Consider the following 26,670-nt stretch of genomic DNA (forward strand, 5'->3'; position numbering starts at 1 on the left):
GGGCCTAATTGGGGTTTTAATACTCCTCATTTCTCAAAAAATTTTTAAAGGGCCTAGGACATAGCAACTGGAGGCCGACTGTCTGGCCCCCATCTTGTCAGACTGTATACAAAGTCCGATGTGAAGAACTAGTTTTACTACTGCATGAAATAAGTTTAAGAGCAGGTACATTGTGGAGATTTAAACTTGGACATTACCTAGTCTCATATCCTCATTCCTGATGAGGGGCCTGGACCCTACAGGGTGGGTCACCTTGCATCTCCGCCCTGCACTCAAGGCAAGGGCCGAACGGAGTCCAGTTACTTACTGTGCGCTGAACCGACAAACAAGGTAACTGGCTTGGCGAGCGATAACTAGAGGCTGCACTCGTGATATGGCTTTGATTTCCTATGGCTTTTACTCTGTACGAGGCTTACTTGAGAAAGGATGGTTCCAGAAACGATCACAGTGTGGACAGACAGCTCGCGTGTGAATGTATGGAGGTCTCTGGCTGGTGCTTTGAGTCTCTTTGGTGGGCACAATGCCCTCGCTCGGGAACTAAAGATCAAGGGAACACACTCACACACTGTCATTTCATCTGGGCCCTTGTTTACCCTGCAGTCCTAGGATGTGTGTGGTCACCCAACTCAAAGAACAAGAGAGAACTTCTAGAGGCTGCTGAACAAAACCGAAAAGGCCACCTTGTGCTCTGCGCCCAGTGATGTCGCCATGTTGCTAGCCCAGGCCCGGCCCGACCACAGCTCACGCCCCCTCGACAGGCTGCACTGGGGGAGCCAGCGCATCGGGTAACAGTGTTCGAAGCAAAGGACTCCGTGGGCCTCCTCGAAAGTGCCGAGAGGACCTTACGAATAAAAGAAGTAAGGTCTAGCTATTATACAGTGTAACAAGGATCATAGTTTTTTGAGAAACAATTCGGCAAAGTTTCATTTTTCTGAATCATAGGACCAATAAAATCTATATCTTATTTTTCTGAAATACCTCTATATAGTCACATGAAGCATGGTACAGAAGTCACTGTGTCACGTGGCACACGACCTGAAATTCGCCATGATACTTAAAACGGATTCAAGATATTTTTTATGACAAGAAAGCACTTTTCTCCGTCAATGCCGAGAGTGTAGCTAGTGTCAACAAATGCAGCCATAAAACCGTCACCAGGCAGTCAATTATGAACACTTGAGAAGACCCTGAAAATTTGTTATTTTTGGTGGAGAGTTCTAGAACAGGTGGCAGGACCCACAGCAAAGATGTCCTGCTCTCCACAGGAAACAGAAGACATGTTTTCCTGCTTTAGCTGCTGGTACCTGCGACCTCTAATTCAGGGCGCAAAGGGCCACGGATCTGGTGTGGACGCGACCAGCACCGACACTGGCCGCTTCCAGGGCCGCTTTAGGTGCAGAGGTGACTCTGGAGGCTCAGCACTCCGCGCTGCACCAGCTCGCACTGCCTGGGTCGGCAACGACGCAGCGCCCCGGTTTTTGGCCAGCACCCTCACTTAGGAATATGTCTCGCTTCATGGGTTTGCAATGCCCTAAAATAAAATGCCCCCGGGAATTCACCCTCCTTTACCCGGCTGGGCCGTCACACAGGCTGTCTGAGCCTAACAGAACCGACAGCTAAGAACGACGACGACAGCAATGGGGCCACGTATCATGGCAGCTAGGGCGACGCTGGACGACCGAAGCACACGGCAGTTCTGAGCATCCATTCGCTGCTTCCCTCTCTTCCCGGTATTGTGTGAATGGCACCCATGCCATTCACACGGTATCAGTCTAACGAAGAGCTGTCATAATTTGGCCGTTGACCTTACTTAGATGCGCGTAAACATTTAATGCTTGACTCTTTGCTAACGGGTGAAATTCCAAGTGGCCGAGAGCTGAGACGGAGACTTTCCGGTGAGTCAGAGGGACCGGGATGGCGCCCAGGGGCCGGAGCCTGGCGTGCCCACAACGCGCCGCGCCCGGGGCTCCGTGCTCAGGGCGGCGCCACCGCATGCGCTGCTTCGCCAGGCGCGCAGGCATCTCGGGGGGCTACGCTAGGCCCGTGGGGGTGCGTGGGCGGGCGACGCACGTGTCCTCGAGGTGGGGAATACACTGCAAAATGGACACCGACGGCCAGAGAGCTAGGATCAGTAAAAACGTCCATTTGCAGAACACGCGTTTTTGGAAGAATGTAAAGGATAGATAATTTATAGTTGGGGAACATCTTCCAGAAATGGTCATCAGAGAAGCTGGCGCTCAGGTGTCGCGCGCAGGCGCAGAAGTGAAGGGAGGAGGGGGAGCTGGGGAACACGGCGCAGGAGCCAGAGGTGAGCACCAAGTAAAGGGGTCTCCTTATGCGTCAGGGGCGTCAGGTGAGACGGGGCGGCGGAACCGCGAGGGGTCTGGGCTTTTCTCACGCCGCCCTTGAAGAGCCTTTGAAGGGGTTTGATCCGCGCTGCGACCTGACGAGATGTGTTTGACGACATTGATTCCCGTACGCGACCTTCCCAGCCTCCCGCCTTGCTTCCTCCAGCCGGGCCCCGGGCCACGCTGGCATGCACGACAATCCAGTCCTGATCTGGATCCGGGGCGCTCCTGCTCCCCGCGCCCCAAGCCCTGAAATGTGCATTCAATCCTCAGGAAGAGGCGCTGTGCTCCGAAGAATCTGTTAATTCAGGAGCTGAGCAGATGTAAAACCTTGGGGCGACAGCGGTTACTGGCTGCCCACATTCCCGAGCAGGGCTAATGATGACAAAAGCTTCGATGACAAACCTTTTCACAGCGCTCGACCCCTCCACGCGTCCACAAGGAGCCAGGCCCCAGCCTCTAGCTTAAGGGTCTGTGAAATGCTTTCGGGCTTTAGCTGAAGGACTTCTGGGAGCTTTGCTGCATTCAGAATAGAACTGTGTCAACGAGCTCACATAACGTTTCATTTTGTTTAGTCACCCAAGATATCGTAATGACAAAAGCCTTTTCAGTTTCCAATTTGATTGAATTTTTACCCTGAAAAAGACATAGTTTTTTACTGCTTGCTTGAGCAAGTCCCACTATTTCTGGCAAGTTGGTAGCATAATAGGGATGGCTGAGCCTTCAGGGTCTGACAGAATGAAATCTGGCTGCCTGACTTCCCACCTACCCTGGCCCTGCTCAACCCCCACCTGTCACTCTCGCTCTTTAGAGACTGTGGTTAGTCAGTCACCTCTCTGAGGCTCCTTCTCCTGGTAGAGTCGTCGTGAGAATTAAATGAGATACTCTGAAGTAACGCATTGTGTGACACGTGGTATGCTCTTGAGAAATGGAAATGGCTGTTGACATTATAATTAACATTACCGTCATCAGCTTTCAGAACTAAAATGAATTAAACCAAATTTACTTAATTTGAGTGCGTTTCTAAAAGCAGAGAGTGTCTTAATATTTTCCCATGCTTCCAAGAATTACATTGTTTTGAAATGTCTTTTAAAACAGTTTCCAAAGTAACTGACATTTGCCATTTCACTAGAATAAAAGTCACACAAACACAAACTTTGATTCCATCTAAGCCATCATTTTAAAATTATGGAGCTCGTCAGACACTATCTGTCAGCAGGCATCCGCAGATTCTGTGGCTGTCATCATCATCAATGAAGATGGTTGCCACCCACCAGGCTGATGGCCCTACAGCAGGCACTCAGGCAAGGGAGAGCAATGATCAATCAAAAAAAGACACCTTGTTCCCCGCTAGCGAAGGGCTTATCGGCACAAACAGACAACAGCGTGGCAATGACCCACTCAGAGGAGAACTCAGAGACATAGCAAGTGGGAGGGTCTAAACACAAAAATTGTTTTCCTCCCAAATGCAATTCACAGACAAAATGGAACACAGACAACAAGCCTGCAGGGACCGTCTGCATTCCCAACTGTGCCAGGAGGCGGTGCTGCCCTAGACAGCCGGGGCGGCGTTCTCCAGGCATACCTGGAAGTGTGCCCCCAGCTGCGGCCACAGCCAGAGGAGGCCAGAGAGGAGCCAGGCACCTGTTACAGGTTGGGGGAGCACGTAGGAGGCAGATGTACCTAATGGGAAGGGCGCACCGTGTGCCAAGCACCAGGCGAGTGCTTACTTAAAGCCTTCAAAATGGTGGGATTCCACGAGCGGAATCATTTTCTAAAAAATAGTTTCTGCCGAAATGAATGAAACCATGTAGCATTTCCCATCTGCAGAGCGCTGGCGTGCCAGGAAGTCATATGGGAGACCCTCATGTACCTCGCAGTCAGGCCGGTAAGGTAAGACAAGGCAAGAACAGCTTTACGATGAAAAGTGCCAAGTGCAGCTAATCCACGACACGAATGATTACAGGCATTCAAAAAGAATAAATGCAAATGGAAAATAAAATAATCTAGAGAGGTATTTCTCACAGCATAGAATCATCTTCATTAAAAACATGGGGATGGCTCTGAGTTACCAGAAACTTGTTGGACAGTTTCTATTCCATGGGGGCATGAAAATGCCTTTTGAAATGTTTTGCTATGTATAGTTAGAGGCATATTATCCTCTTCTTGCATTTTTCCTCTGTTTTCTCTGGGTCAGTTGCTAGGCATACACACCGTGGACACACAGACACAGACAGACACAGACACACACACAATTCCTCAGGGCTTCTCATCCACTGGAAATTTGCAGGAGCTAAAAAAGGCGTAAAGTCCAGTGGCTGTGAACAGCTATTGAAATTAAAACATGTCTTGACATACATTCTTACCCAATGTATCCCATTTAGGACTGCAAGAAGCATCTGGGAAGAAAAACTAATAAAAAAGTGCAAGTAGCTAAGTGTCCTTTGTTAGAATCCCTTTCTCCCCCCGGAGGACATTAAAATGGTCTGTTCAGTTTGACAGCTTCATGATCCAAAGGCTGTTAGAATAAACAAAGCCAAGTCCGCACACCAGGGTGGGAGCCGCTCCCACCGCAAGCCACGCGCCCGCAAAAAAAAAAAAGCTTGGCAGACAAGTCTTATTTATTTCTTTAAATGTGTAGTTTTAATGATAGTCCTCACATCACACATTTTGTTCATTAGCATAGATGAGGCCTAAGGTTCTAAGAGCTGAGGAAAGAATCGTCCTTAACTGCGTGGGTAGTCCTTCTGTGATTTATTTGAGAAAAGATGTATTAATGGTACTCCAGCCGGCCAGCTACAGGCACCTGTCGATCAGAGAGTCGCAGAGCTCCTGTCCGCAAACCTTTCCCTCCTAACACGCACAGTTCATCTCTTCTTGAAAATGCCAGCGACGAAGGTTGGCCTGTAAATTCCACGACCCTCGGTTTGATTTCTTCAGGAAAGAACATTATAAAATACTTCTCTCTGAACCCAGGATCTCCTCCCAGGCCCCTCTCTGGTACGATCCGAGTGTCAGCAGAAGTCGCTTGGCATTTCCAGAGGCCACCAAGTCCTCCCTACGTTTGCGAGGTCTCAGGGGAAAGCTGATGGAGTCCTGGAGCTGGGGGGAGGAGCTACTTGTGCATCACCTGCTGATGTCCGGAGGGAGAGGTGTCGGTCTGTGCCCAAGACTGGGCTCTGTGCTGCGGGCTGACAGAGGAGGCGGAGGCACGCAGGAGGGGGAAGCTGGGCCCGTCCCCACCCTCTCTCCCGGGCCACGCCCCTCTCTCGGGCCACGCCCCCTCCTAGCACGCACCGAGGTCCTGTCAGGGAGCCCTGAGCCAGTGATGCGGGGGCTCGCTTGGGGGAACCCCCTACGCGAAGGATTTAACTGTTGGGGGGCCAGCAAGAGCCCCTTTTTGGTTATATGCTTTTCTTCCACGGCCCAGTGATCCCTACTGAGAAAAAGATGGATTTTAGACACACCTGGGACTGGTTCGAAACCTGGCTCTGTTTTCACTTGGGCGCGTGTCCTCTGACAGCATCGCCTTCCCTAGTCTCAGCCTCCTCATCGCCGACCTGGGAGGAGCGCACGCGGTGGTCAGGGCGCAGTGGGGACTCGCGAAGCCCCCAGCAGACAGCCCCACAGGACGTGCTTGTCGCTGCCCGGCACACGCGGGGTCACGTGTGCACCCCGCCGCCCTGCCCTCCAGGCCCCTGCGGCTCAGACGCCACTTTAGACTGTTCCAGAATGACGGCTCTTACAGGAGTGAAAGGTGGCACACAATGCACGCGCCTGTTTTTTGTCTGTTTATTCATTTATATTCTGATCCTTGCCCTGTGTGCGGTCAAGTTCACCTGCCTGCCTCTGCTTTATGCATGGAGCTGACATGAGTGGCTGGGGCCAAGCCACAGGGTGGCGTTGGTAACAAGGACATGGCACGTGGCCATCTGTCACCCGACTCAGTTAGTGACAGCTGCATGCGACTGTTATTTTCGAGCACGCGTGGAGCGTAGGCCACGTGTTGGCACAATGGCTCTTGTGGACGTACGTCACCACTAATTCTTAAAACAAGCTTTAGTGTCAAACGCTAGAGCTGGTTGACGTAGATAGTACCTTTGAGATAGGACTGGTAACTTTTGTTATTTGGAATCGGTTATCCAAACACAGGAACCAAATATTTTTGGACAATGTTTTTCCCTCCCTCTCTGAATTTATGAAACTAACTCAGGAAACAGATGAATCTGGAAAGCAAAGGACACTTATATTATTAACTTTATCTTACAATGAGGAACAGACCTAAAGCATGGAGAAGTTATTTAAATGGCTTTAAACCATACAGCAAATAATTGGATTAAAATTCAAACAAAGGACAATGGGAGCCTTTGTACAATTAGTACCAAGGCTCTCAGCCATAACAAACGTTACCTATATATTGATTTAAACCAGGAATTGGCAAATTTTTTTCTGTAAGTCCAGATAGTATAGGAGGCTTTGTGTGGTAGAGAGTCTGTTGCAATAACTCAGCTCTGCTGTATAGTGTAAATACAGCCATAGACAATACATAAACAAAGGTATGTGGCTGTTTTCCTGTAAATTTTACTTAAAAAAATAGGCGTTGACTGCATTTGGCCTAGGAGCCATACGTCGCCTCATTTAGATGTTCGATGATCCATATTCTCCTCCTAATTAAAAAAAAAAAAAATGAAAAAGTAATCCTGACATTGACCTTTTGATTTGGTCTGGGAACTAGTCACATTAACTAACCCTTGTAACTACCCTCTGTGGAGGGTTTGCCATGACCTGATGCCCCAGGGACTGGGGCACAAAGACACGAAGCCACTTGCCCAGGCTGTACAGCCAATAAGGAACAGAGCCAGGATCTGGACCCAGGCGCCTCGGCTCCCGACAGAGCTGTGTCCTTACCCACCATACGACGCTGCTTCCCCAGGCCTGCCGCATGTCAGACAGAGCCCCCAGCCTTGGCTGCACTTTGAAGTCACCTGGGGGACTTTTAACAAACATGGACGCTGCTATGGGCTGAACTGTGTGCCCCCAAATCCACATGTTGAAGTCCTGACTCCCAGCCCCTCAGAATATGACTACATTCTAAGACAGGGTCTTTAAAGGGATGATCGGGGTAAAATGAAGTCATCGGGGTGGGTCCTAAGCCAATGATGGGTGTCCCAATAAGAGGAGAATGAGACACAGATGCACACAGAGGGGTCAGGTGAGGACATAGAGAAGTCAGACATCTACGTGCCAAGGCGAGAGGCTTCGGGAAGAACCAATTCTGCTGAGAGCTTGATCTCAGACTCCGGAACCGCCGGAGAATAAATGTCGGCCTGTGTAAGCCCGCAGCCGGTGGTGCTGGCAGCCCTGCCAGCGGAACACAGAAACCATGGTCTCTCAGATCGATCCGCTGACCAGCTCTGGCGTGAGACTGCGCCATCCGCCTTCCTTTAAATTCCCCAGGAGCTCTGATAAACGGTGGAGGTTGCTGATGCCACGTGTCACCTTCGAGGAATGATCTGTGCTAAGCTGCTCGTGTGGCTTGGTGACATTTTCTGAGGCCCTTCCCTCCCATGGATATCCCTGGCTTCCATGGTGCTAAGGCCGCCCATCCAACACCGCTGGGGACGGGGCTCCCCACAGGGCACGCCACACTTCCCCTCCTCTCTGTGTCCCCCAAAGGGCTCCATGGGACCAAGTTTTCTTTGAGGATCTTGCCAGATTCCTTTCTTCACCAGAGTTTTCTTATTAATAAGACCAGTCATAATTTCCATTAGGAAAATTGTTGAACATGATAAAAATTAAAAAAAAAAAAAGGATCTGTGAATTTTTCCAGCAATGAAACTGTGCCTTTACTTAGTAATCATAGTACAATAATTAGTAATTGCCAAAACTTTATCCATTAATTCTCATGCTTAATATTATGGCATTCGGGTGAAATTGTACCTTGATTTGTTTGATCTCACTGTTTTACCTAATATGAAATGAGATAAAGTTTCGTTTTTGTTTTTCAGTCACCTTGAAATAATGAAAGTCAAAATAAATCCAGTTGTCTAGAAAATGTGTCTGTTTCTAAATATTCAATAAGCCACTTAAAGCTTTGCAGGTCATTGAGCGTCTTCCTCTATAAAACCCATGCTTTTTCAACTAGATTTCTATTCCAGGCTTCGCTGTCTAAACAATATTGAATTTATTAGGTATAATAGGAATTAAAACTGGAATATTTATTCTAGAAAATGTAAAGGTCTGAGAAACATTTTAGAAAACACACACACACACACACGCCTAGAAAAGGTGTTAATTTAGTTAAGTTATCTGCTGAGCATACTGCAAATTTCTCTTCATGGTTCTAGTTTATCATGGTGTATTTTTATCTTCCTTTCAGTTGAGAATGTTGTGCCTGAAAATACAATGTTCCAGAGAGTCTACTTTGATTCATGGTACTGTCCCTCTAGTGACATCGAAACCTAAAGACATCTGTTAAAAGTGAGGTACATTAAGCTAACGGCATAATAGGGTTGGGATCTGTGGAAATTTATCAAACAAATCAACGTCACTGACTTTTAAACAGACACTGTAGAGAGTTGCAAAGAATATCACACGGATTTCGTGAAAGCCGCATCCTACTGTGGGACAGAAGAGACGGCCGCTGGCCGTTCTTGGCGGAGTTAGTAAGATGGCACGGCGTCTGCCACGGTCCGAGACGCCGTGAGGCTGGGAGTGACCTTCTCTGGCCAAATGAATCTTCCGAAGGAGGCGAACAGCTCTCTCACGGCTCGGAGGTAGTTTGTTTCCTGAGACTGTCATCATTCAGTGACAGTGCTCAGTGTCACGTCTGCATGAGCCACTCCCGGCAACAGAATTATTTCACACAGGAGACTCAGACGCAGGCGGAGAGTAGCTGCTCACAGGGCACAAGGACCGGCGGGCCGTCTGTCCCACATCTCTCAGGTCAGACAAATAAAATCCGTCCTGGCCTAGAGCCCGGGGCTCGACACGCACGTCACGCGTGTGTTAGGGGACGGGGTGATCACCGGGAGGACTTCGGAACGTCACACGGACTGTGACTGCTGGGGATGCGTCCCGTCACTCGGGCGGCTGGGAACGGAAGACGGTGCCTGTGATACCGCCCCTGTCCAGCCACTGACCTCTGGGTGTGGATGAGCTGGGTAGAGGGGGCCGCAGAGAGCCCCGCAAGCTTTCGAGGGGGCGGGCTCCATCTACGGGCTGCCCCTTCGAAGGCCTGGAGCTGTCAGTGGGAGGGGTGCTCCGGCCGCGCGTGACCTCTCCAAGGGGGGGCATGGTGTCAGCCCAGGTTTCTGTGCTGCACCGTGCTAAGCGCTCGGCCTGACGTAGCTTGCGAACCCCCTACAGCAACCGGTGCGGGGCGCACAGCGACCCCGTCTCATGGGTCTGGACCACGTTCCTAGCACAGCTCAGCAGCTGGGGAGGAGGCGGAAGTCAGGGGGTCGGTTTCTACGGCCTGACCACTCACACGTCCTCCTAGTTTCTAGTCTATTCTACTCATCTCAGGACAGACACGAGGATTCAACAGAACTAGGGGCCATTTAGAAAGGAGGGTGGGGGAGCCTGGGGCTTGCTGTCTTTGGGGTCTGGTCTTTCCAGGAGAGAAGAACTTTGTGATTTGCCTGGATGGTCTCCATCTTGGGCCTAGAAAACGCAGTTTTCATCCCAGGTTTTCCTTGACGTTACTAAGCCTCACCCAGGTACTGCGATCTCAGAAAAGTCAAACCACATTATAAAGGTTAGTAACTTCCCCTTTAAAATACCTTTTCACAATTAAGAGGAAGGAAGATTAAGGGTCTGCTCAGTGGCTGGCATTGTCCCCGGAGCCTTCCCCTTGCCTTGTCCTCGGAGCTAAGTCGCGATGTTCAGGTGTCAGCCCCAGGCACCGATGAAGGAGCTGAGGCAGGGACAACACCTGTGAGGTCCTGCAGACGTGAAGGCCAGCTTCTCATAAAAAGAAAGAGCTAAGAGGGACCTCGGGAATCATCTCACCCGCCCCCCTCATTTTCACAGGGGTCACCAAGGCCAAAGGCACCTGATAACTTACAAAATCTAAGTTTCCGGTGGCGGAGCCAAAAAGAGAAAGCCGGTTTCTGATTCCTAATCCAGAGCGCTCGTCCTTACGTTGGAGTAAATAAGATGCAAAAAAGAAAAAAATAAAAGAAAAAAAAAGGAAAAACAACCCTCCACCGTACCGCCTAAGAGAACTCCAAACACATCAACCAGGAAACGTGAAAGCCGACGAGACATCTTTTTGGAGTACAGCAGGGCTGAGTCTTCCCGTAACTGACTATGAAGAACAGAGACGCCCGCTCGCGTGAGAGCGTGAGACCATCTGGTCGTGGCGATGAGGCCGTTTGCAAGTGCTGACGCCTGACAGACGGGCCACAGTGAAAACGCGCTGCGACCAGATCCAGTGCGTTCCGACGAAGCCCGGTCCTCTCTGTCAGGCGTCCGTCTGGGCCCTGGCTCACCCGGGACGCAGCCGGCGTTCACCCATCATCTGCCATATAATTTCTTTGAGTGTCATCTAATGCATCTGATTTTAAAGAAGAGGAGGTTTTATGTAAACTTGTCTGTTTTTGTTTTTTGTTTTTCCCCCCCATGGAGGAGGGCCCGAGGGAAGGAAGGCGGGGAGCTGCATGGGGGAGAAGCAGTGGACGTGGGGCAGCCCTCCAAGCGCCAAGTGGAGAAGGGCCAGGGGGGATGTCGGCTGGATTGCTGGGCGATTCACGACTGAGGAGGCCACTCAAAACCTTACGGAACACACCGCCCTGGCCAGTGTCGAAGCCTTTTGATACTTCATCAAATGTCCGTGGGAGAGAACCTCCACGTATGCACGCGGCCGCACACAAGGGCGACGTGTGAAGAGACGCCTCCCCGACTGCCATCTGTCAGTCCCCCTGCTCCCGGCGACCCCTCTACCGCTGATCTCCCGGGCATGGTGGGCGGGCTCGGTGTCAGGGCTGCAGAGCACAGGGTCCGGGGGGCGGGGGGCAGAAACCACAGCCTGAAGGTGCCACGCGGAGCCGAAGGCCCGGCTGTGCTGAGGGAGGGCCTCTGAGGGCATGGGTGTCTGTCATCTACCTCGTCATGGGACAGCCCCGGGCGGGGTCGCTCCTGTGCCCGCAGTCTAACCACAGCATCTGTGGACAATGGGCATCTGTGTCAGCGGCCCTGGTTTGTAGGCTGGGAAGCCGGGGGCCGGGGCTGGACAAGAAGAGCAGGGGACGCGAGGGCTCTTCACGCCACCTCTTAGCAGGTGACTGTCCCCTTGAGACGTCCTGGGCCGGACCTCTTCGTACAGAACATCCTTGTCCCATTTCTGTGGCAGCTGATGCTGCTGAAGGGAATGGAGTGTGTCCCTCAGTCGACAGACAGAAATGTCGCCTCAAGGTGATATGCTGCCTAACTTAAATTTCTGCAACGAAGAATAACATCTGAATAATGACACTGCTCAAGAGCCAAAGAGCCAATTCAAGACCAAGAAGGACATGCGTTAGAAACGCGGTATACAAACTGAATCTGTACTGGGGCGGGGGGTGGGGGCTTCGATGACACATATGGAAAGACACGGGGGCACCAGGGGAGTGACGACGGGGCCCGCGTCGAGAACAGCACGGACGTTTGAGACGGACTGCCTCAGCGTTTTGTCTGTTAACATGAATGATACAAGAAGTTTTGCAGAAAAATCATGCCAAAAGTGCCAGGCCATCATGCAATGCTGCCCCGGAATTTATCCGCCACCGCCGCAGCACGAAGCACCTCGAAGGGCGGATGCAGCGCGACCCAGAACTGGCTCGAAAGGGAGCTTAAAGTAAACCTGCGTTGGTGGGACAGGCGAGGTGCTCTTTCACGCCACTAAATCAGGCTGGGGCGGGAAGCAGGTCTACTGATAATCTTCAGCTTTTTAAAACATTGGTCAGGCGTGTACACAAGGCTCCCGAGGACCCCTCTACCTCACGACGCCCGGCTTCCGAGCGAAGGCACGTTACCGCCAAGGGATGGCGGAGGTTACTAGTCAGAGTCGGTTTCATCGCCATAAATCAATGTCAAATGACTGTGACACAGGTCCTCTGGTTAAACTGTCAAGGACGAAATCATGTGAGAGCACTGATTTTTAATCCTGTGGCGAAAAAGGAGGAAAACAAAAAGCAATGAACATATATATCTACATCATACGATGTCTATAGGTCCCCGACGTCCAACCTGGAAAAAATAAAACGTCCAGTCTGAGCAGCATCACACACGGTCGCACGTGCTTTTAGAGGACGAGGTTGGACTTTTTGCCTCTCCGTGCCCAGCACCGTCACGTGTTCTAAAGAACCGCTATAAGTGTACCCTTTCGGGACTGCAGTTCGTCTGGGGATGGAAACGAAACACAGTCCTCATTTCTTCTTTTCCCAATTCAAAAAAATATAAAACGAGGCTTAAGGGGGCATGAAAAGGCGAGTCTTGAGCGTCGGCCTCCGAGCTGTGCAGCGGACTGGTTTTCGACTTTTCTTATTTTTGAGCACATTGAACGGTGTGTGCGGTCCCCGCGGGGAGGTGGCCCAGGCCAGGATGACTGCCCCAGGCGTGGCTGCGACAGGCTCCTGGTCCAAGCTCTCCTGTCGAAACTGCACAAGGGGTGGAGCTGGTTTCATCCGCACTCCTGCACCCACTGCTGTCACGTCTGCTTCTGTTTCTAGCCCCACACTGGGCCGGGCTAGTGTCTGTCCATCCGAGGGTGAACGACGCCCACCGCAGCCGGGCGGATAACCGAGAACGTCGCCGGAAACGGGCTCCGCACGGCGCCTTGCAGTCTTCATTCGCGTTCGCCTCTGATTTTTTTTTTTTTTACCGACCATGTCCATCTAGACAGGCGCTGTTCACCCCTGTTTTACAAATGAGACAGGGACTCAGGGAGAGTGACTTCTCCAAAGTCACAGGCCAGGAAGTCCTGGAGTTGGGTTTGAATTCCACAGTCTCCACACTGTGGTCCCACGACTTATAAATAATAGCAGGTTGGGCGTAATTACGTCTTGAAAGTAATTCTTGAAAATGCAAAACAAAACCTAGTTTCATACTTTGGGGATGATGGTGACAACCGGTGTGTGTGTGTGTGTGTGTGTGTTTGTGCTTGTGCGTGCGCATGTGCATGTTTGTGCATGTGTGCGCATGTGCATGTTTGTGCATGTGTGCGCATGTGTGCGTGTGTACAGGGCCAGGCTCAGGGGCATTCCCTTCCTTGGCCCTCGTGGGGACCGCGATGGCCTCGTGCTCAGCCTAACCATTACTCGGTGTATTTCCTTCCGCTTTTGCACTTTTCGTTTATTTCTCACCATTTACTCCTTTCCTGCTAAAACTATGCAAAAGCCTAACTCTCTTCATTCATACGAAAAGACATTTCATTCTCTTCTACCATTTTGCTGACTGCAGTTTTAGTCTTAAAATCAGCGAGACTTGTTTCACACAATGAAAGAAGCCATTACACGTTGGAAAAAACTTGCTTTCCATTTGTTTCTAAACCACACACAGATAAGTCGGAAATCCCCAAACTTTACGAAGCACTGCCGCTTTCCGTGCCCCTGGAGGCGTGCTCGGGGGAGTGGTGGGGCCCTGGGGCAGCCAGTTGACGCTCAGCTCCCTTGTGACAAGGGGTGTGATTCTTGGTGCTAATTTGTCTAAACTGTTATGAAACGAGGGACAAAGAGGAACAGAGTATCAAAACATTGGCCCCCATAACAGGCTACCTGCTCTGCTCGAGAATCAGGGACTGTTCCCCGGTTTCTGCCCGGACACACGGGGACTCACGTGGCAGTAGACAAGGTCCTATTTGTTGACTGGCTTCGAGTTGATGGATTCAGACACTGCCTTTACCGTCAGAGTTTCTTTTGGGAGGGGAAATTATTCAGGTTGGTGACACAGGGCAATAACCACATCCTATCCCAACTTTCCTTAGAAATAGCCGCTAGAATTGCCTGGGAATGGTAGATCTTATCAAACTGTTAATCTTTGCTTATTTTATACCGTTTTCTCAGATGAGAGTGGTCGACTAGGAAAGACAGAACAATTATTTTTCTGAGGAATGAGAATAATGTTCAAAAGGTTCTGTGCAGAACCTTTACGAAGGAGGACACCGGTGATCTTTAAAAGGCCTCTGCTCAGGGAGCAGCCTGGAAGGCAGGCCCTCTGCAGGACCTCCGCCTGATAACCACCGTTCGGACGCTTGACCCAGAATTCTGCGTTCTATTCTGAATGACGCACAGCCCGAGGCGGAAGGAGTGTGGCAGAAAGTGTCACGTGGTGCACGCAGCATGCGCCGTCTTGATGGGCCCCGGACTGTCAGCCCTTCTTGAATTCTGTCACAGCCCATGAGCCCTGCTCACTTCCAAGCATGCCGAGTTTCTGGAGTAAAGAGTTTACATAATGTCCCCCCCCACCGCCCCTTGAGTATGTGGAACCAATCATCTAAGCAAAAAGTTTAGTCTATAAACTTCTGACGGGCACAGAATAATGACTCCTCTGCTTCCGCTACTCTGGATTAGATTATCTCGTGCAATGGAATAGAAATTGAAAAGTCTGTCTTACATAAAATAAAATAAAATAAAAATCTTTGCAAGCTGATTTTCATCGAACTGTCTGTTCTTTTCGTCTTAGTATTTCCATCTCTCAGGGAATTAGTTTTGTCTATAAATGTAATCAATATGGGATACTAAGTCACCAAATTAAAAAAAAACAGATTGAGAGTTCTCATGATAAAGTGTACCTTAAACTTGAAGTAATACAAATGTAAATTAGATGCAGCTGTTTGAATGTCTTGCTTATTGTGTTTTGTGGTTAGTGACAGAAAAATGACTGCAGTGCCTCTTTGGTTTAATAAAATTTTTGCTCTCTTTCTGGAAGTATTGTGATGCTTATGGACTAGAATAAAGGATTTCTGATCTACCACCGAGGAAATACAAAGGAAGATCAAAAGACTCTTGGTTAAGTTTCTAGTCCCTTTTTCGAAAAGGACAAAACCTCAGGAATCAGGTGAAAGACGCTGAGCTCTGAGAAGGCAGTAGAGGGATTTGGGGCAGCAGGCACAGGATTTGGGAGAATAAAATCCAAATAAGAGGTTCCAGTGAGACCAGAGGGGGCCCCCAGATATGATAAAAAACCAGTAGGTTATCAAAAATCGGTTCACCTTTTATAATTTTAAAAACATATAAATACACATTTATATAGCAGCCTTTTGATGGAGGATCAAAGCCTTTTTAAATTTTTTGAAGTATAGGTCCACATACTAAAATGTTGAGGCATCATTCTCTTATAATCAGTTTTTCTATATTTTCAAGTTCCAATTTCTTTAAAGTAAAACGAGGACATAAAGACAGGGGTACTGGAATCTAAGGGCAGAATTGCTTTAAATTTTTAAGTTTTCTTTTCCCTTCAATTTTATAATCGTTCTGCTGACAAGTAATTCGACAATAGTTTTCCGATAAACCTGCTTCATTAAATATTCCCAGACCCCTCAACTTAGTTCTTTTTGTAGAAACAACTCTTTGGCACTGATGCTTCATTGGTTCACTTGATTTTTAATTAAATTAAGAAATTCGATATTAAGCATACCTAACAAAAACAGGTCTGGAACTGACCGTTGCTGAAGCTCTCAATTAAGTTGTAGGATAGAAATGTGGAAGATTAGTAGTCTCACGTATCAGTAAGGCCTGACCACCCGCTGGGATGCATCTCAGAGGACTGAAGGGTATTGATTGATTTGTGAGCCTCTTTTGTGTACACTGCTAGAACATTCTTTCTGCTGCTAAGCTTAGATATCTAATTCAGTAGTGTTTACCTGTATTACCATAAAATATTCCAAGTAGACTTCTTTACTCCAAAGTTAAAGCATGTTAAATACAGCCCGGTGAATAGATATTCCAACGTTTACCTTGCAACACACATTATATGCATGTTCTAAAGGGATCATACAATTATCTCTTGATAGCTGAGATGATTCAGTTCTCAAATTTGTATGATAAATTCAGATCGAGAGGGACAGCAGTGTCATCTCAAAAATGATCTGAACCATGAGTTTGTATGCCTCTAATCTCAAGAGATTAATAGTTCTCCTGACCGACTTTTTATTTTGCAATAAAAAAGCAAAAAGCAAAAGGAAAAAAGTAAACTTGAGTTTTTGGCACTAATAATAATATCTATCAAGTTATTTGTACTGCACTATAAACTTTCTCCAATATAATTTATTTAATTAGCATTAATTGAATGTCTGCTATATGTCCATTGGGTAGATATGCCATTTCTTTTCGGCCTGTCTAAGATCTCTCCGGTGGCAGTAGGGAGGTAGAATGGTAGTTCCGTGGTCCTCGTGTGGCTGGGTGGTGCTTTATGGAGCCTCCTAAGCCTCATGTGGCCCTTGCTGTGTGAGCACAGTCAGACCTTGGGAGGTGAAGGCCACAACTTCAAGCATGACGAGCTAGGCTCTTAAGTCTGAGACCTTCAGACTCCTGAAGGCCTGGTCCTCCAAAATTTATATTGATGGTTCCATTTCTGCTCTGAAATCCTGGGCACTTTTCTGAAATCTATACTAAATTTGTTTTGCCCCTGTAGAAAAGGAAGTACGTTTATCAATTTCAAATTTTTTTCTGATAAAATAGATGATCATATTTGCTCTGAATAATGATAAGACCGCTGGCAGTCAAGTGTAAATATGAGACATTGAGCACTGATGTGTTTCTGCATAGCCGTAAGGAAAACTATGAATTATTCAATGTAGTGCAGTAGAAATTGGGGTAACAGTCATGGTGTGGACTGGGGTCCTAGACCTGCCACCAAGCAGCTGTGTCGTGTAGGGTGACTCGCTTAACCTCTCTGGGACACATGTCCTTCTCTGTAAATACTGTTTCCAACTGTCTATTCTAAACATTACGTATGAAAGAAGAAAAGGCCTGACAGGGTATGACCCCAATGACAGAGCAGAAATCACTTAAGCGTGTCTCGTGGACAGGCGTGGTTCTCTGCTCCTCCTCACCCAACAGTGGCTCTCGGTCAGGGGAGTGTGTGTGTGTGTGTGTGTGTGTGTGTGTGTGTGTGTGTGTGAGAGAGAGAGAGAGAGAGAGAAATCAATGAATATTTAAAAACAGAGCGAAGTGAGCAGAGATGACAAAAAGAGCCGACGTGACAATTTAGTCAATTAAATCCTTGTGCCAGCACAAACCGCCTGTGTTTAAAGCTGTCACCGAGATGGGCGCAGATACAGAGAATATATTCCTTGTCAACATTTTCAGTCAATATAAATAGGAAGAGTTGTCTGATTTGGGGTGTGCTGATATAAGCATTCTCAAAATATCGTTTAGAAGAACATATTAGCAGTCTAAATGAGGAAGTTTGCTAATGTTCTAAATCTTTCTATCTTGGAATATAATCCTGTTTTATTTATTTTCTTCAGCGTTAAGCACTTCGTGTCACAGAAATGCTTTTAGCATTAGAAAAAAATGTTTTAATTTTAATCCTTTTGGATCATTTTTTTTTTCTTAAAGAAGAGTGAGCATGCAAAGAACATAATTAAGCCGAGCGATAAAGATCTTGATATTTCCATACTTCTAAGAAATGTAATATGTTATGTGATTTGCTGGAAAAAAATCAATTCAACAAGCGTTCCCTTCTCCTCCTCGTTTACTTGGGCTTCTGTTGTCCACATGATGCTCAGGACGGGTAGGGACGCTGGTTCCGGTGTTCCACCATGTTGGGGGATTTCAGGTGGAGACAAGGCAAGTTTGCTTCTCCGGTACCAGGTCTCGCATACTGAGACCTCCTCTCCCCTCCCCCCGATGTCCCCACATGGTCTCGCTTCAAGGACAGTGGCCAAAGGTCACTGTAGTTGTGCCTTATTGTCAGCATTTTAAATTCACACGGATCACCAGCAGGACCAGAATGCATCTCCATAATGTGAGAAGGCAACAGAAGCCTTGAAGTCAAGCTGCTTAGCAGAACGTGGACACGATGTTGATCTATCAGGGCGGATCTGAGGAACACACATCACTGCTGCCCATTATCTCAGTATATACATGATCAATATGTGGGGCAAGGGTCTGTGTCCATCAGCGTTAATGAAGCACTGGGGGAGAGAGCTAACGCTTACTTAAGCTCGTGTTTCCAGGGTCCGTAGACAAGGAAGAGCCTGCAGACTCTCCTGCAGTTGTCCAAAGGGTCAGCCCTGCAGGTTGTAATTATCGATGTGAATCACCATGCAATTAAAGTGTTATTCTGTACTCACTATTAAGAATAGCCAGACTGAATCACACTGTCCTCCGTTTTTCTGTTTTACCTGTGATGGACAGTTCATTTTCTGGACAGTGATGACTTGTTTGCCTAATTCACTGCATGAAACCTATTATTTGCATTTCAAGCATAGGTTCAGGTGTCTGTAGCAGATCAAAGGCGTCATTCTTTGTCCCGAATTTAAGCATGCAAGTGCGGTCTAGAATGCATTTCATGGTGTGTCAGGATGGCCTAGAGCCAAAAACACAGCCATGGAACCACCTAAAAATTCAAAAAATCATCCAAAGCATGCCAAACCATCAAGGGCATTGCCTCGCAGGAAGGAAATAATCAGTTTAGAAATTAATTTCTACTCTTTCGGCAAGACCTCTCAGCCACATATGTAACTTTCTTCAGGGATTCTTCAAACCGACTTAGCTGTGAATTTGCAAATAGCTCAAATCGCCAGCTATAATTATGAGTTAATTACTTTAAGATAATATCGAAAGCATTACAAGATTTGTCAAACGGCCCAAAAACATGGCGGGAAAACACTAAGATAACCCTCGAAAGTGGAGGGAAAGTTCTGGGACCCAGATGACTAATGTCACCGAGTTCACGCAGGCTGACCCCACACCCTCCCTGGTGTCCGGCCCAGGGGGCATGCATGGCGTGTCCTGCTGACCCGTGGCTGGCCTGGGTGCTGGGTGCTGGGTGCGCCCGCGCTAAGTGGTCATCCCTGCCTGAACCAGTGGCCCTCGACTCACCTCTGTCATGACACACGGTAAAACGGCGCTTGGAAGGGAAGGATGCTTCTCCGGCCGAAGGAAAACGTGGAGTGGTTGTTTCTTCCTTATTTATGACGTGAATGTACGTAAAATAAGAGCAGCTCTTGTTCTGTTTCAGCTGGTGGCCGGGAACCGTTGGGGACACATTTCTGTACGCTCCACGTATAAACTAGGGTCAGAAACACAGTCCGCAGGCCTGAGAAGGAGTCTTCGCCGAAGAGGACACTCGCAACATTTGATTCTTGAACGTTCGCCTCACGTCACGTTGGCATTTTTCCGCTGAGGGACACAGAACTGGAGAATCTCTACCAAGTGCCATTTCCTGCCTGGTGTCTGGGGCACGTGTCCTCTGTCCCTGAACTGAGCCACCGGCTGAGTGGAAGCCCAGGCCACACAGAGGGGCCACTGCAAGGGTCCCGGCCACGGCCAGCAGGATCCCAGACGACGCCTGCGGACCGCACCAGCTCCCAGAGGTCGAGCTACCCTGGCCTTCGAGTCTGTCCCGATGAGGACCCGGACCTGGGACCAGGTATTTTCTGTGCCCTGCTTGGCTTCTTGACTCGCCGCGTCCTCAAGCACAGTATATTATCGTTTATGTCACCAACCTGTGGAAGGGTTTGTTGTTCACCAGTTATTCATTAGGATTTGTCCAGGGGGAGAGAATTAAATGGCTCGGATGATAGACTAAAAATATAGTTCCTAACTTTTTTTTTTAATGAAAAAGAATATCCTTCCAGACATTTATAATTTAAAGTATATTTATTTACTTAGTACCTGAATGGCCGGCATGCTATTTTGACTTGCTTTAAACACAGTTTGTCTCTTCCCTACTCCCCGACACTATGTCCAACATATGGAACAAACAAATTCCCGCCACCAGAAATTTTAAGTGATGTCTACGAAGAGAAAGAGAAAGACAGAGAAATGTACACACACACGTACACACACACACACACACACACACACAGGGAGGCAGACAGACAGGCAGACACAGATAGTGAGAGATCGCGAAACAGAGAGCTTGAAGGGGGCAGAGAGAGGGATGTTCATTCTGTGAATAGTCAACATCACTTTATTTACCTCTTTTGGCGCTCGCCCTTTCAATATGTAACGTAGCCAACATGGCATTTTGGTATATCGCTCATATCTAGTAGACCTACTAACCTGTGAAGTTCTTTGTCTGTCGGTGGCTGTGTGTGAACCGGCCCCACTGCGGTGTCCAGCCTTGAACGCAGACGGTCTGCCTTTGAAAGTGCTTACTAAATGCTCATGAGGGGCACGTGTGTCCCATCTCTGGCCACCTTAGTTCCCTGGACATCCTCAGTGGGCTCTTTCTCATAATGGTTATCAGCTAAATTTTGTGTTTGTTTAACATCCTGAACTCGTTATACGATATCTTCATTATATTAAAATCTCCTTCGAGACGCCTGGAAGATGTACTTTTGTTCAATTTTCCTATGTATCAGTGCTTTCCCCGATAGATTTCATTTGAGACAAGCAATGGATTCAGATTGCTTTATCACAGAGAAATCTCACGCTTACCTTGAAGAAGAGACATTCAGGTTTAATTAAGACATATACATTGAAGATTTATCACTGTAATTAGATACTTGATGTCTGTTTGGAATGTCCTAATTAGGTTCTAATTAGTGGGGTCAACACAAGGAAATCAAGGTGCCTTATCCTCTTAGATGACTGTCTCTCCCCTAACTAATTACATAAGCGCTTCCAGGTCCCAGCAGGTACCAGGAACCAGCCCGCTCTTTACTCTCTGAAATGATTTCTCCCAGTTTAGCGGGAACAGCAGAGAGCAGAGTGACCGAGGCGGAGGTGCTGGTGACCTGCTGGCTCCTCCTGAGTCAGTTCCGAGGGTGGGTCCTCGGGTCTGCATTCGCCAAGGCTGTCAAGTAATTCTAATGCAACATTTTTTTTTTTTGAGAAGTACCTTTCTTCAGCCTCTCAGGGGTTATCTGATACCTTCCGGGGTCATCTGATACTCCTCTACCAAGCCATTTCCTGTCTGGTGGCTGTGAGGAGCATAAGTGGGGTTTGCTGATAGGGTGGCGAGGTAGGGCAGCTTTTCAGTTACTGTTAAAACTCTTGGAATTTTGAAGTACCCTGAACAAGCCCGATCCCTTCTGATCTGGGAAAGCTAAGCAGGGTCGGGCCTGGTTAGTCCTTGGATGGGAGACCACCTAGGAAGACCAGGTGCTGTAGGCATAAAAATAAATAAATAAATAAGGGATTGTAAGCTGACAAGGTCCTTGCAACTCGTGAGGTCAACCAAGGGTTGCCTCACCCCAAACAACAACAACAACAACAAAAATAATGTTCACTTCTAAATTAAACGTTGCAAAACATTTATTGTCAAGAGATTTCAGATGTCTGCGTAAACTGTTTCTTGTATCAATCACACGCATTTACCAGGAGCCCTGAGCTGCATCCAGATGGAAATGAAAGGCAATCTGTCCCTCTGCCACATAGTATGGATTTACTAAAACCCGCAGAACAGTCACCTGGGTTCTATGTGACACACGCCTCACCGCGCATCTGCACATTTTGATGTTTAAGTGCGGGATTCGTGATATCTTGCAGCTTTTTCCAACCAATTACAAATTGTTTCCTCCCTCGTTTTATTATCCTGCCCAGAGTCAGCTCGTTCGTTCGGCGCAATCAATCTGCCTGACTGGTAGCGTTTCGTAGCGCGGCATTTTAATTTATGCAGACATCTACCCCAAAGCATCTCGATCACTCACCGCGTGAAACAGGGGCAGCGTTAGATTCATCAGGAAGCGCTGTTTTTTGTTTTACATTTATATCTAAGGACAGGGTCGTTTATATCCAGGAAAGCCAGGGCAGTGACAGACAGGACTCATGTATCAATGTCAGAAGACAATGTGAGCCAAAATATGGCAACAAAAGTCAGCCTCAGGAGGGTCCTGAGAAGCAATGATTTAACGCCCTTCTGGGTGAAAGATATGATGTAATCACTGATTTGTGAATCATGGATGAAGGTCTATCCAGCAGAATATACTCTTTTCTTATAATGCATGTAAGAAAATCTTTTCACTTCGGGTTCAGAACTAAGAGTTTAAGTATTTTTTAAAGTTTTATCAGCGTACTTAAAATACGTATAGTCCAGGTTTCTGAGATATAGTGTGCAGTGGTCAGGGATTACTGACCTTTAGAATAAGTTACCTGTTATTAGCATTTCACATAATAAATCATACCAGAATAGAAAGTAAGAAGTACCTTATTCACGTAGATACAGAGAAGTGAAACATTGCATAAGGTTCTGATGGAGAATGCGATGTGACATTCTCTCCAGCTCTTTGTGACTTTGTAAATTACTTATTGCATGCTGGAACATAACCAGAACAGCTACCAGAAGGTCAGAGGCGGCGGCAAACTAGAAAGCTCTTGAACAGAAGCTTCAAAGAGCCCTAGATAAAAGCTGAATTTGCGGTTAAGACCAATTCAACGCCGTTTTACGAACGACCTGAAAATATCTAGACGACGTCCCGCTCCAGTTTTAAATCCGTCCGTGCGTGAACGTAAATTCTTCACTGTAACTCTACACATCCTGTTCCGTCAGCGACCGGTGTTGACGCTGTGACGCGGGACACCTCTGTTGCTTCAGAAGAGTCTGCCGTGCGGGATGCGAATGAACGGTGCTGCGTGGGGTGATGCTCGCCAAGTGCCTCGCCTGTGCCGGGGACGTACTGAGTGCCCTACAGGCGAAACTGCCACCGCCAGGACCCCTCTCCTGCCCCGCACGGCACACCGGAACACCCCCGGTGGAGGCCGTCCAGCGTTGTGCCACGACGTGTTCATTCCCTCAAGGACCTTCCCTCTGCGAACCGCGATGCTTTTTCCAGCTGCCCAGGACTAACTAGTTCCTACCGCCCGCTGTCCATCCCTCGCCCTGCATCGGAGAAGCACATTGTTACACGTACTGCAAACATCTTGTTTAGGGACTTCGGTCTGACGATTCTATTGTGTGTCTTTAAAGATTTCCTATTGTTTGCTAGGAGCGCATATTCGAGTGGAAGATTCAAGAAATTGGAGACCAGACCTCAGCGTGTACTCTTCGGTGTACCCGTGAAGGCTTCCCAGGGCTCAGAGGGAAATTCCACTTGTGAACCGGCTGGCCGATCTGAAACTCGTGGATGGGTGGTCTGCACAGGGCCACTGTGAGCCACATGGCCTGGCACGTAACAGGACCCCACTAAAATATCTGTTATTTGATTGTTTCGAATGTTGTTTAGGTAACTGAATAAGATGCAGTGAAAACGACAAGCAGCAAAAAAAGCGAAGTCACTCAAAAATTAGTAACTTTTTTAAGTTCAAAGAGTCATTTTTGCTGAACTTCACTACATTACTTCCCTTTGCATTTGGGCAGGTCCTACGGCAAAGGTGCGGGCCGGCCATTTACGCTGGTCACGTGTGGCTGTTCTGACAGAACAGTAAAACCTGTGCCTAGGGATTTTCCAGATATCGTGGCACCAGGGAAAAGGAGAGCGCATGCCACTTCCTGGAGGGGGAGGGGGGGATGCAGGAAGGTGTCTGCCAGCCAGAAGGAAGAGATGCCCCCCCTCCCAGAAGGGACGAGGACAAAGCGCAGCAGGCAGGGCAAGGCCTGTGGCAGACATGGTCTTCCCGGACATCCTTTCTGGTGGGACACTGGAGAGCGGTGGCCTCTTCCAACGGCTACACGTCGGGGAATCCCAGTGCAGTGGGACTTTTTATGCTTCTGACGCAGACTAGGCAAGCGCCAGGCCCATTTAGGAGAGTGCCCATGCCACGGGCAATGTGCACAAGACGCAGGGACACGGGGTGTCCAGCAGAGGGACACGCAGAGAGCTGGCTCTGCATGGAGCACACAGGCTTCCCACGGGCACAGAGGAGACAAGCGAAGGCCACCGGGGCCAGGTGATCGCGCCTCTAGGAGGGAGCCCCATTCAGAAGACAGAGGGTGCCTTCCCACTCTTTGGGGACAGCCTTGTCAGGAGCCTGGGTGACGGCGGCGTGAGTCGAGCACACAAAGACCATCACGTGTGCCGGTCAGTACGACCAAGCGTAGGCTCTGCCGCCCAGCAGGAGACAGGGTGGGGACAGCTGCAGTCAGAGCCACGGCCCAGGCTCGATGCCTCATTATCACGTGTGCCGGTCACAGAAGTGGACCTAGGCCCAGTGAGTCCTGCTGCCACTGTCCCCACGGGCCCGCATTTAGGCGAGAAGAAGGCCTGGCCCTGTAGGAGGGAGCTCTGCCCAGCCGAGGGAGAGCAGAGACTTTATTTAGACGGTGACAGTGCCCGAGATGACAATTCTTGATTCGGTTGGCTGTTATCAAAACACACAGTTTTACACTGGAAGTTAAGTTTACTGGCTTGGACTACATTTAGTTCTCCTACTGCTGAGCGAACATGGCAGCTTGTCAAAGAAAAGCTAAAAAAGCGAAGTGAATTTTACCTGCTGACGGTTGCTCTCCAGTTCGAGCTCGTCGCCCACACTCACAGGTGTGCTGGCTCCGTCCCTCACGTGCACAAATATTCAGTCACACGTTTTGACTTATACTTGGGATATAAATCACAGAGCCACAGAGCACCCGCCACTCTGTCTGTCACGCACAGCTTTCCGGTCTGCGAAGGCGAGTCGGGGTCGCCCACGGCCACCACGAGCTGCGTGTGGCAGCTCAGAGATCTGTGGAGCTTGCTTTTTCCACTTCGAATGTTTTCAAACTTCAAAATATTAAACGGTGGGCAGATGACAGTTTGAAAGGGGACCTGTTCTTCCAACATTCTGTCAACGAGCACCATATTCCGGGGCAGGGCGCAGCGAGGAGCGGTCAGTGGCATGGGTCCCTGCCTACCCCCCGAGATCGTCTCCAGAAACGTCTACGCTCCTGCCGCTCCAGCTCCACCCTCCCAGCCGGGCCGGTTCCGTGTGCCCTCGGGCTCACTCCGAACAGCGCAGGCTGCCTCGGCTCTGACTCTCCACCCTCCTCCAGACACAGCATCAGGGCCTCTGCTCCGGGGCTTCACAGACTGAGAGCAGCAGAGGGGCTCCCCCTGCAGCCCCCCTGTGTTGTTCTCAATGGACCTTGGGGAAAGGCCCGCAGAGCCATCCCAGGGGATCGGCAACGCGTGGAGGATGCGTCCCGTTCCCACATCCTGCTCACGCAGTCACCGCTTCGACTGTGATGGCTCCAAACTCGTGTCTCCAGATGCAGCCATTCGCCTACACCCCAGACCCTGCGGGGGACCGCGGGGGCCCGCCCGGAGCCTGGTCAAGTCACGCCCCATCCCCCTCAGCCCGAAGTTATCCCCTCCAAATGCTTTCTAGCATCTCAAACTACTTACTCATTCACACATTTATTATGATCTCTCCTCCCTCAGCTCTCAGACTCACCAGGAAGGCGACACAACATTCTAAGATAATCACAAAACACTGCTTTAGGATGAGATAAGAGATACGAATGTCAACGTGAGTGAGTTGAAGGTAGGTTCTGTTCTGTCGCTAGACCGGGACTTGGCACCAGGAGGCAGGTATATCAGGAGTCCACTCCACACGTCCCCTGGGGCGTCTGCCAGACAAGTCAGGCCACAGTTGAGTTCATGCTGGCTCTCTCTATTTTCATTCTGCCTAATGCCGAGTCAAGGGCGCCGCGAGCCACGTGCTAAATCCGGACCCCTGGCTAGTATCCTTCCTCTTCTCTCTGCCCTTCCACATCTCATCGGCCACAAAGCCACCTGTCATTTTGTCTCTGTGACCTCGTAGCTCTAGAACCCCGACGCTATTCTCCCATAAATTTCTGGGATAGCATCCTTTCTGGTTGGCTTCCAGTTAGACACCCTTTCACAGAGTAAGCTTTATCTATCTATCTATCTATCTATCTATCTATCTATCTATCTATCTATCTATCTATCTATCTATCTATCGCAAACATGAATAAGATATTTCTTTAAAATCCCCCTGTCGCGTCTACGGCCATGCCACCCTGAACGAGCCCAATCCCGTCTGATCTCGGAAGCTAAGCAGGGTCGGGCCTGGTTAGTACTTGGAGGGGAGACTTCCTAGGAAGACCAGGTGCTGAAGATGTAAAAAACAAACAAACAAACAAACAAAAACCAGTGGCTTCCCCTTGCTCCCGGCACACAGAACCGAATATCTGGGAGAGCATGACGGGCCCCAGACAAGTGAGCCCCCTCTGCCAGCAGCATCTCCTGAACACGGTCTGGACAGTCTAACCCAGAACCTTACGCTCCAGC

General features: G+C 48.9%; 1 protein-coding gene and 1 pseudogene across 4 annotated transcripts in view; one reads left to right on the plus strand and one right to left on the minus strand.

The window, feature by feature from the left end:
- PRKN (parkin RBR E3 ubiquitin protein ligase) overlaps positions 1–26,670 on the minus strand; it is a 1,016,620-nt gene that overhangs the window by 203,032 nt on the left and 786,918 nt on the right. The window lies entirely within an intron of this gene.
- Positions 26,382–26,500, plus strand: LOC120618420 (uncharacterized; annotated as a pseudogene).

The sequence above is a fragment of the Pteropus medius genome, unplaced genomic scaffold (assembly GCF_902729225.1).
Source record: "Pteropus medius unplaced genomic scaffold, Ma_sr-lr_union100, whole genome shotgun sequence".
Taxonomy (NCBI): Eukaryota; Metazoa; Chordata; class Mammalia; order Chiroptera; family Pteropodidae; genus Pteropus; species Pteropus medius.